Source organism: Salmo salar, chromosome ssa03 (assembly GCF_905237065.1).
Source record: "Salmo salar chromosome ssa03, Ssal_v3.1, whole genome shotgun sequence".
Taxonomy (NCBI): Eukaryota; Metazoa; Chordata; class Actinopteri; order Salmoniformes; family Salmonidae; genus Salmo; species Salmo salar.
The window spans coordinates 101197701-101209404 of NC_059444.1; the positions used below are offsets into that span (position 1 = coordinate 101197701).

Below are 11704 nucleotides of genomic sequence, written 5' to 3' on the forward strand. Positions count from 1 at the left end.
TCATAGACTCGACGTAACATTGTAAATGAACATCCACACAGTTTGCAGTGAGATCAGACTGGTCTCATAGACTCTACGTAACATTGTAAATGAACATCCATACAGTTTGCAGGGATATCAGACTGGTCTCATAGACTCGACGTAACATTGTAAATGATCCTGGTTCACTCAACTTCTTATATGTTATGTTTTGTATGTTTACATAAGATAGAAGGTTACTGAAGGCAACAATTAAGGTGGGTGGGTATGTCTGGGTGGATTGGTGGGTGGGTAGCTATGTCTGGGTGGATTGGTGAGTGGGTGGGTAGCTATGTCTGGGTGGATTGGTGGGTGGGTAGCTATGTCTGGGTGGGTGGGTATGTCTGGGTGGGTGGGTAGGTGGGTGGGTAGCTATGTCTGGGTGGGTGGGTGGGTGTTTAGCTATGTCTGGGTGGGTAGCTATGTCTGGGTGGGTGGGTCTAGGTGGGTAGCTATGTCTGGGTGGGTGGGTGGGTAACTGTGTCTGGGTGGATGGGTGGGTGGATGGATGGGTAGCCATGTCTGGGTGGATGGGTGGGTGGATGGATGGGTAGCCATGTCTGGGTGGATTGGTGGGTGGGTGGATGGGTAGCCATGTCTGGGTGGATTGGTGGGTGGATGGATGGGTAGCCATGTCTGGGTGGGTAGCCATGTCTGGGATGGTGGGTGGATCTCATCACGGACAACTTTAGCATTTTAGCTAATTAGCAACTTTGCTGCTACTTACTACTTTTTTAGCTACTTTTCAACTACTTAGCATGTTAGCTAACTCTTCTTCTAACACTTCCACTAACCCTTTAACCTACCTACCTACCTACCTCCTAACCTTAACCCTAACTCACAGAATTAGCTAACTTTAGCATGTTAGCTAACCCTAACCCTTTAACCTACCTACCTCCTAACCTTAACCCTAACCCCTAACTCACAGAATTAGCTAACTTTAGCATGTTAGCTAACCCTAACCCTTTAACCTACCTACCTCCTAACCTTAACCCTAACCCCTAACTCCCAGAATTAGCTAATGTTCGCATGTTAGCTAACCCTAACCCTTTAATCTACCTCCTAACCTTAACCCTAACCCCTAACTCCCAGAATTAGCTAACGTTAGCATGTTAGCTAAACCTAACCCTTTAACCTACCTCCTAACCTTAACCCTAAACCCTAACCCCTAACTCCTAGAATTAGCTAACGTTAGCATGTTAGCTAACCCTTCCTCCAAACCTTTAACCTCCCTCCTAACCTTAACCCTAACCCCTAACTCCTAGAATTAGCTAACATTAGCATGTTAGCTAACCCTTCCTCCAAACCTTTAACCTAACCCTTAACTCCTAGAACTAGCTAACGTTAGCATTAGCCACCTAGTCACCTAGCTAACGTTTTCATTTATGTATTTGTATTTAACCTTTATTTAACTACAAATTGGAATTCGTAACATATCACATGTTTTTTGCTGATTTGTAACAATTGTACATTTTGGAATTCATTAACATATCATAGACATATCATACAAATGGACATCCACAATACATACAGTACCATAACTGGCCACCGTGCTTTTACACCTGCATTGCTTGCTGTTTGGGGTTTTAGGCTGGGTTTCTGTACAGCACTTTGAGATATCAGCCGATGTAAGAAGGGCTATATAAATACATTTGATTTGATTTGATAACATATCATATTAAATGGATTGTCTAGGATTTACATACAGAATAATACGTAATGCTCTGAGACCAGGTTGGAGAGATGGGGAAGAGGGATCGGGTATATGCGCATCCCCCCTCAGTCCCTCTCGCCCCCCTTCCTCTCCCCTCCTCTTTATCTCCTCCCTCCTTTCTCGCCCCCTCCCTCCTCTCCCCTCCTCTTTATCTCCCCCCTCCTTTCTCTCCCTCTAGCCTCCTCTTTATTTCCCCCCCCCTCCTTTCTCGCCCCCCCCCTCCCCCCCCCCTCCCTCCTCTCCCCTCCTCTCCCTCCACAGTCAACACGGCAAAAATAGAGAGTTTACAGAGCAAGCTCTCTCCTCTCTCCTGACTGGTTCACTCGCCTCATCTAACTAACGCATCCTTGGGGAAACACACTTTTAAGCACACACACACACACACACACGTTGAAGCTCCGCTCAGCAGCAGCAGGGAGTGAACAGCCAGCTCTCGGTTTATCCCCGCCATTCCCCGGTACAGTAACTTCCTCAGCATCTCCCGGCCTCTGCAGAGAGAGAGAGAGAGAGAGAGAGAGAGAGAGAGAGACCACCGCCCGACAACCCAACTGGAAACCGGCCCCGCCGCTCTATAGTAACGGACTGACCGACCGAATATAAACCCGGAGAAGGGAAGAGGTCTATCTAGTGCTCAACATCCCGTTATCGCCGGTAGAATATACTTCAGACTGCGGATTTAAGCCGTCACATTGGCCAGTTGTCCATTTGGACGGAGAGAGAGAGAGAGAACCGGTAGTGCGCAGTGTGAGAACACAACAGAAACCACTTGACGCCGAAAAAGTCCCGGGCACTTTCCCCCCGGTATTTTAGGAAACAGAAGGGACGCGTCTCACTTTACCGAAATACCGACGCCGGTTAGCCTAAAACGGAGCCGGTGTGAGCAACAGCTACCACCGGAAGAAAAAAGAAAAAAAAATCAGTGAGGTAAGCGGTGTGAGTAAAATGGATAGTAAAAGATACATAAAAATGACGATTTAATTTGTTAATTTCACAGCTTTGTATATCAGATGTTTTTTTTTGTGTGTTGACGTGTTATGTGCTGACAGAATTTAGTTTAGAGTCAGACACTCCACATCACACAGACAAATATACAGACGATAGATCGATGAACGACCGAGAGCTTTGGGTTGGAAATGACCACTTCAGTTTCTCACTCCTCCCGCCTCCATACTCAGCACAGAGGAATAAAAGCGAGGACGTTATATAAAACTAGGATTCCTCCTCTTCCTCCTCCTCCTCCTCCTCTTCTTCTCGCCTCCCCCAGAACCCCGTTAGATGGATGCTGATGTTTCCGCTTTACAACGTCAGAAAGAGCGTCTCATTGTTTCCCCCTTTTCAGTTATCAGACAGCGGGGACAGATTCCAACTAGATCTCACAGTCTCACGTCAAAATACGACATTCCATCCATTGTTTCTCTAATGTTCAAATTTAGAAATTATTGCAAAAGCCACATTTCAAAGTTAGGTTATTAAAACTCTGATTTTTTTTTTTACATTTACCCAGATTAATTTACGGTAGTGAATGTATACGTTTTCATACTGGTCCCCTGTAGAAATTGAACCCACCATCCTGGCATTGCAAGTGCCATGCTCTACCAAGTGAGCCAAACAGGGTATTAACCCTGAAGGGTTAAGGGTTGAGGATAGGCTTAAAAAAAACCTAAAAACAATAAAAAAAAAAAACAACTTTCTATTGCTGGATTTGAACTTGCAACCTTTGAAAATCAGAGGCAGAACAAAAACAAAAACTACAGTTCACTGCTGCCCCTAGTGGCCGGTTTCCACGTCATCTCCCAACGTTCCTCAGATAAAGACGGACGTCGAACACTGATTTGTATCACGGGTGACCTGGCTGCACTTCCCCCCCCCCTGCTTTCAGACCATTATTGATCCCTAATTGATTGATACAACATTTTCACTGGCTATATCGTATCGATTATTCCTCTATGTGTGTGTGTGTGTGTGTGTGTGTGTGTGTGTGTGTGTGTGTGTGTGTGTGTGTCTCTGTGTGTGTGTGTGTGTGTGTGTGTGTGTGTGTGTGTGTGTGTGTGTGTGTGTGTGTGTGTGTGTGTTCCTCTCTGTCTAAAACCCTCTCTGACTGCTGCATTCCAGACGGACCAATAGTTAGTCTCAGTTATCAGACAGAAAATGACATTAGAGATGTCATGACTATTGGACACAGGACAGTCGGTCGGTCGTTCGGTGGGGGACAGACACACAGCAAAATCAATGGTGTACATTTAACTCTGGCAGTGTACATTTAAACTCTGGCAGTGTACATTTAACTCTGGCAGTGTACATTTAACTCTGGCAGTGTACATTTAAACTCTGGCAGTGTACATTTAACTCTGGCAGTGTACATTTAACTCTGGCAGTGTACATTAAACTCTGGCAGTGTACATTACACTCTGGCAGTGTACATTTAACTCGGGCAGTGTACATTTAACTCTGGCAGTGTACATTTAACTATTGTCAGTGAAAAATAAAGTCCCTCATGTACTGGTGTTAAAATAACAATTTTTCAAAGTGTTGCAGTGCTCCTCATTTAACTCTGGCAGTGTTCAAAGGAACTTGACTGTGGTGTTTGCAAAGCTCTACTGTAGAGTAATATCAACACTGACAGTGTAATTCATTAACACTATAGTAAACTGGACTCTCCCTTTACTAGTGCTGACTCTGTTATACTTTCTCAGTGTAATTCATTAACACCTGTAGTTTTACAGAAAATCATTTTGGTGTTGTTTTAAACACTGTATGCTGTAAAGTGTAATTTGCATATTTCCCAGGGTGCCTTTTTCTTTTTGAGTGTAATTGTTTACCACCCATGGCTGTATTTGTTGTAGTGACAAAATACATAATTGTTTCTTATCTTTTTAAAGGCCTGTGGCTTTTGCCAAGTGACTTCCTTGGATGAATGTTCTAATACAATTAAACGAAGCGAGCATAATAGGCATTTAGCACGTCTGGTAGGCTCTCGTCACTAGGCAGCTCACGGCTGGGTTTCCCTTTGTAGTCTGTAATAGTTTCCAAGCCCTGCCTCATCCGACGAGTGTCGGAGCCGGTGTAGTAGGATTCAATCTTAGTCCTGTTTTGATGCTTTGCCTGTGATGGTTCGTCTGAGGGCGTAGCGGGATTTTTTTATAAGCGTCCGGATTAGTGTCCCGCTCCTTGAAAGCGGCAGCTCTACCCTTTAGCTCAATGCGGATGTTGCCTGTAATCCATGGCTTCTGGTTGGGGTATGTACATACTGTCACTGTGGGACGATGTCATCGATGCACTTATTGATGAAGCCGATGACTGAGGTGGTATACTCCTCAAATCAAATCAAAATCAAATCAAAATGTATTGATAAAGTTACTGTTCACATAAAGCTTCTTTAACTTCCCCAGCTTACAGATAGCAGACTGGAGAGAGACAGAGACAGAGACAGGGGGTAAAGACAAAAGGGTGCAGTTTAAGTTCAAACCTGTTTGACGTCTTACATCAACGAACTAACAGTGTTGCTGGACCGATCTGCAGCCGCTGGACTCACCCTCAAAGATCAGGTCAGATTGCTGCTCTACCCCAAATCAAATCTTATTGGTCACATACACATGTTTAGCAGGTGTTAATGCGAGTGTAGCGAAATGCTTGTGCTTCTAGTTCCGACAGTGCAGTAATATCTAACAAGTAATCTAACAATTTCACAACAACTACCTTATACACACACAAATCTAAATAAAGGAATGGAATAAGAATATATACATATAAATATATGGATGAGTGATGGCCGAACGGCAAAGGCAAGATGCAATAGATGGTATAGAATACAGTAAATACATATGAGATGAGTAATGCAAGATATGTAAACATTATTAAAGTGGCATTATTAAACTAGTGTTCCATTTATTAAAGTGGCCAATGATTTAGAGTCTGTATGTAGGCAGCAGCCTCTCTGAGTTAGTGGTGGCTGTTTAACAGTCTGATGGCCTTGAGATAGAAGCTGTTTTTCAGTCTCTCTGTCTCAGCTTTGATGCACCTTTACTGACGTCACCTTCTGGATGATAGCGGGGTGAACAGGCAGTGGCTCGTGTGGTTGTTGTCCTTGATAATCTTTTTGTCCTTCCTGTGACATCTGGTGGTGTAGGTGTCCTGGAGGGCAGGTAGTTTGCCCCCGGTGATGCGTTGTGCAGACCTCACTACCCTCTGGAGAGCCCTGTGGTTGCGGGCGGGGCAGCTGCCGTACCAGGCGGTGATACAGCCTGACAGGATGCTCTCGATTGTGCATCTGTAAAAGTTGGTGAGGTTCTTTGGGGGCCAAGCGCAGGGTTCAGACCCAGAGCTCTGGTGATATTTTTGGCCTTCCTGTGACATCGGGTGGTGTAGGTGTCCTGGAGGGGAGGTAGTTTGCCCCCGGTGATGAGTTGGGCAGACCTCACTACCCTCTGGAGAGCCTTACAGTTGTGGGCGGTGCAGTTGCCGTACCAGGTGGTGATACAGCCTGACAGGATGCTCTCAATTGTGCATCTGTAAAAGTTTGTGAGGGTTTTAGGTGACAAGCCAAATTTCTTCAGCCTCCTGAGGTTGAAGAGGCGCTGTTGCCTCTTCTGTCCACCTTCTCCACTACGGTCCCGTTGATGTGGATAGGGGGTGGTGCTCCCTCAGCTGTCTCCACGATCATCTCCTTTGTTTTGTTGATGTTGAGTGAGAGGTTGTTTTCTGACAACACACTCCGAGTGCCCTCACCTCCTCCCTGTAGGTTGTCTGGTCGTTGTTGGTAATCAAGCCCACTACTGTAGTGTTTTCTGCAAACTTGATGATTGAGTTGGACGTGCATGGCCACACAGTCATGGGTGAACAGTGAGTACAGGAGGGGGCTGAGCACGCACCCTTGTGGGGCCCCACTATTGAGGATCAGCAAAGTGGAGATGTTGTTTCCTACCTTCACCTACCTTCATCACCTGGGGAGCGGCCCGTCAGAAAGTCCATGACCCAGTTGCACAGGCTGGGTTGAGACACAGGGTCTCAAGCTTAATGATGAGTTTGGAGGGTACTATGATGTTGAATGCTGAGCTGTAGTCGATGAACAGCATTCTTACATATGCCATTGGATGAATCCCGGAACATATTCCAGTCTGTGCAAAACAGTCCTGTAGCGTAGCATCCACGTCATCTGACCACTTCCATATTGAGCGAGTCACTGGTACTTCCTGCTTTAGTTTTTGTTTTTAAGCAGGAATCAGGAGGATAGAATTATGGTCAGATTTGCCAAATGTAGGACGAGGGAGAGCTTTGTACGCGTCTCTGTGTGTGGAGTAAAGGTGGTCGAGAGTTTTTTTTTCCCCCTCTGGTTGCACATTTAACATGCTGGTAGAAATGAGGTAAAACTGATTTAAGTTAGCCTGCATCCCCGGCCACTAGGAGCGCCTCTTCTGGATGTGTATTTTCTTGTTTACTTATGGCCTTATAGAGCTGGTTGAGTGTGGTCTTAGTGCCAGCGTCTGTTTGTGTTGGTAAATAAACAGCTACGAATAATATAGATGTGTCACGTCCAGCAGAGGGAGGTATGGTATCAGTTTTGGGTCAGGATGTGGCAGGTTTTTTTGTATGTTAAGGGATTTGTGTTGGTGATTAGACTCCCAATTGAAGGCAGGTGTGTTGAGTTGCCTTTGATTGGGAGTCCTATATAGTGGTGTGTGTTTTTCTTTGGGGTTGTGGGTAGTTGTTTTTGCACTGCGGTTTGTATAGCCTGCAAAACTGTTGCTGTCGTGAGTATCATTTATTGTTTTGTTTTTTCACTATGGATGCTTTACGTGTGTCTCATTAACCTCTATGGGCTAGGTGGGACGCTAGCGTCCCCCCCGTGGTGCACTCCATCAACAGCAGGTGCATTTCAAGAGCGGCAAATTTGAAACCAAATAAATGTCAAAATTCAAATTTTTCAAACATACAACTATCTTACACCCTTCGAAAGATAAACATCTCTTTAATCTAACCACGTTGTCCAATTTCAAAAAGGTTTTACGGCGAAAGCATACATTTAGAGTATGTTAGGACAGTACATTGACAATAGCTGTGTGTAATGTTTTGTCAATTCAAAGACAGGGTCACCAAAACCATAAAACCAGCTAAAATGATGCACTAACCTTTTACAATCTTCATCAGATGACACTCCTAGGACATTATGTTAGACAATGCATGCATTTTTAGTTCTATCAAGTTCATATTTATATCCAAAAACAGCGTTTTACTATGGCATTGATGTTGAGGAAATCGTTTCCCTCCAATAACCGGCAGTCAAGTCAGCACCACAAATTAAATAATTAAAATTAGAAAACATTGGTAAAATATTATATTGTCATTTAAAGAATTATAGATTTACATCTCTTGAACGCAATCAACTTGCCAGATTTAAAAATAACCTTACTGGGAAATCACACTTTGCAATAATCTGAGCACTGCGCCCAGAAAAATACGCGTTGCGATACAGACTAGCCGCCATGTTGGGGAGATCTAAAATCGAAAATACTATGTAAATAATCCATTACCTTTGATTCTCTTCATCAGATGTCACTTCCAGGTATCACAGGTCCATAACGAATGTAGTTTTGTTCAAAAAAGCTCATAATTTATGTCCAAAAATCTCCGTCTTGTTAGCACATGATCTAAGCCCGCCGGACATCACTTCATGAACGAGGGGAAAAAATATATTTACGTTCATTCAAACATGTCAAACGTTGTATAGCATAAATCATTAGGGCCTTTTTTAACCAGAACATGAATAATATTCAAGGTGGACGAATGCATTCTCTTTTATAACGTATTGGAACGAGGGTACCCAACATGAACTCGCGCGCCAGAGTCTAATCGGCCATCACCGTTCCATGGCTCTTGTTCGGTCAGATCTCACAGTAAAAGACTCAAAACACTTTGTAAAGGCTACTGACATCTAGTGGAAGCAATAGGAAGTGCCAAAATATTCCTCAGCCCCTGTGTTTTTCAATGGCATAGGTTTAAAGGTAATACAACACATCAGATATCCACTTCCTGTCAGAATCTGTCTCAGGGTTTTGCCTGCCAAATGAGTTCTGTTATACTCACAGACACCATTCAAACAGTTTTAGAAACTTGAGGGTGTTTTCTATCCATATATAATAAGTATATGCATATTCTAGTTACTGGGTAGGATTAGTAACCAGATTAAATCGGGTACGTTTTTTTATCCAGCCGTGAAAATACTGCCCCCTAGCCCCAACAGGTTAAAAGAAAATGAGTATCCACAACTCTGCTGCATTTTGGTCCTCTCTTCAACACCACGACATAACCTGTGACAAGATGAGAAATCTCTTGGTAGATAGCGTGGTCTACAGCTTATCATGAGGTACTCTACCTCAGGTGAGCAATACCTCGAGACTTCTTTAATATTAGACATCGCGCACCAGCTGTTACTGACACCGCCACCCCTCGTCTTACCAGATGTACCTGTTCTGTCCTGCCGAAGCAACGGAAAACCCAGCCATCTGTATATTATCCGTGTCGTCGTTCAGCCATTTCCCCTCTAGATGCTGATCTAAATCACCAGCTGACTGACACCCCCAAAACTACCCCAAACCATCCTGCATCCCCGTAAACTACCCCAAACCATCCTACATCCCCAAACTACCCCAAACCATCCTGCATCCCTCCAAACTACCCCAAACCATCCTACATCCCCCCCAAACTACCCCAAACCATCCTGCATCCCTCCAAACTACCCCAAACCATCCTACACCCCCCAAAACTACCCCAAACCATCCTACACCCCCCAAACCATCCTACATCCCCAAACTATCCCAAACCACCCTGCATCCCCAAACTACCCCAAACCATCCTACATCCCCCAAACTACCCCAAACCATCCTACACCCCCCAAACTACCCCAAACCATCCTACATCCCCCAACACCATCCTACATCCCCCCCCAAACTACCCCAAACCATCCTACATCCCCCGACACCATCCTACATCCCCCAAAACTACCCCAAACCATCCTAGATCCCCCGACACCATCCTGCATCCCCCAAAACTACCCCAAACCATCCTATGACCCCCAGATGTTACCCCACTCTTCCACCAAGGCACCTGCAAGTTCCCGGACATTTCTGGGAGGAATGGCCCTAGCCCTCACCCTCCGATCCAACAGGTCCCAGACGTGCTCAATGGCATTGAGATCCGGGCTCTTCGCTGGCCATGGCAGAACACTGACATTCCAGTCTTGCAGGAAATCACGCACAGAACGAGTAGTATGGCTGGTGGCATTGTCATGCTGGAGGGTCATGTCAGGATGAGCCTGCAGGAACGATACCACATGAGGGAGGAGGATGTCTTCCCAGTAAAGCACAGTGTTGAGATTGCCTGCAATGATAACAAGCTCAGTCCGATGATGCTGTGACACACCGCCCCAGACCATGACGGACCCTCCACCTCCAAATCGATCCCGCTCCAGAGTACAGGCCTCGGTGTAACGCTCATTCCTTCGACGATAAACGCAAATCCGACCATCACCCCTGGTGAGACAAAACTGCGAGTCGTCAGTGAAGAGCACTTTCTGCCTGTCCTGTCTGGTCCAGCGACGGTGGGTTTGTGCCCATAGGCAACGTTGTTGCCGGTGATGTCTGATACCTGCCTTACGACAGGCCTACAAGCCCTCAGTCCAGCCTCTCTCAGCCTGTTGTGGACAGTCTGAGCACTGATGGAGGGATTGTGCATTCCTGGTGTAACTCGGGCAGTTGTTGTTGCCATCCTGTACCTGTCCCGCAGGTGTGATGTTCGGATGTACCGATCCTGTGCAGGTGTTGTTACACGTGGTCTGCCACTGCGAGGATGATAAGCTGTCATCCTGTCTCCCTGTAGCGCTGTCTTAGGTGTCTCACAGTACAGACATTGCAATTTATTGCCCTGGCCACATCTGCAGTCCTCATGCCTCCTTGTAGCATGCCTAAGGCACGTTCACGCAGATGAGCAGGGACCTTGGGCATCTTTCTTTTGGTGTTTTTCAGAGTCAGTAGAACGGCCTCTGTAGTGTCCTAAGTTCTCATAGCTGTGACCTTAATTGCCTACCGTCTGTAAGCTGTTAGTGTCTTAACGACCAATGAAGATCTGTGGTTATTTGGATTTTTATTAAAGACATGGGTTTCTTTGAAAGACAGGGTCCTGAAAAAGGGACGTTTCTTTTTTTGCTGAGTTTACATCCCCCAAACCATCCTACATCCCCAAAACCTACCCCAAACCATCCTACATCCCCCCCAAACATCCTACATCCCCAAAACCATCATCCATCCCCCAAACCATCCTACATCCCCCAAAACTACCCCAAACCATCCTACATCCCCCAAAACTACCCCAAACCATCCTACATCTCCCAAACCATCCTACATCCCCCAAAAATACCCCAAACCATCCTACATCCCCCAAAACTACCCCAAACCATCCTACATCCCCCAAAAACTACCCCAAACCATCCTACACCCCCAAACCATCCTACACCCCCAAAACTACCCCAAACCATCCTACATCCCCCAAAACTACCCCAAACCATCCTACATCCCCCAAAACTACCCCAAACCATCCTACATCCCCCAAAACTACCCCAAACCATCCTACATCCCCCAAAACCATCATCCATCCCCCAACACCATCATACATCCCCCAAACCATCCTACATCCCCCAAAACTACCCCAAACCATCCTACATCCCCCAAACCATCCTACATCCCCAAAACCATCATCCATCCCCCAACACCATCATACATTCCCCCAAACCATCCTACATCCCCCAAAACTACCCCAAACCATCCTACACCCCCCAAACCATCCTACATCCCCCAACACCATCCTACATCCCCCCCCAAACCATCCTACATCCCCCCCCAAACTACCACAACCCTCCCTACATCTCCCCAAACTAACCTACAACACCATCCTACATCTCCCATAACTACCCCAAACCATCCT

General features: G+C 45.8%; 1 protein-coding gene across 1 annotated transcript in view; it reads left to right on the forward strand.

Moving 5' to 3' along the window:
* The first annotated feature begins 1992 nt into the window (after positions 1 to 1992).
* The window catches only part of LOC106568432 (guanine nucleotide-binding protein G(I)/G(S)/G(O) subunit gamma-13-like), a 24795-nt gene continuing 15083 nt past the window's right edge, over positions 1993 to 11704 (forward strand). The window contains exon 1 of the mRNA XM_045715971.1: positions 1993 to 2656. The gene's annotated coding sequence lies outside the window, so the exon portion shown is untranslated. The remainder of the gene's footprint in view (positions 2657 to 11704) is intronic.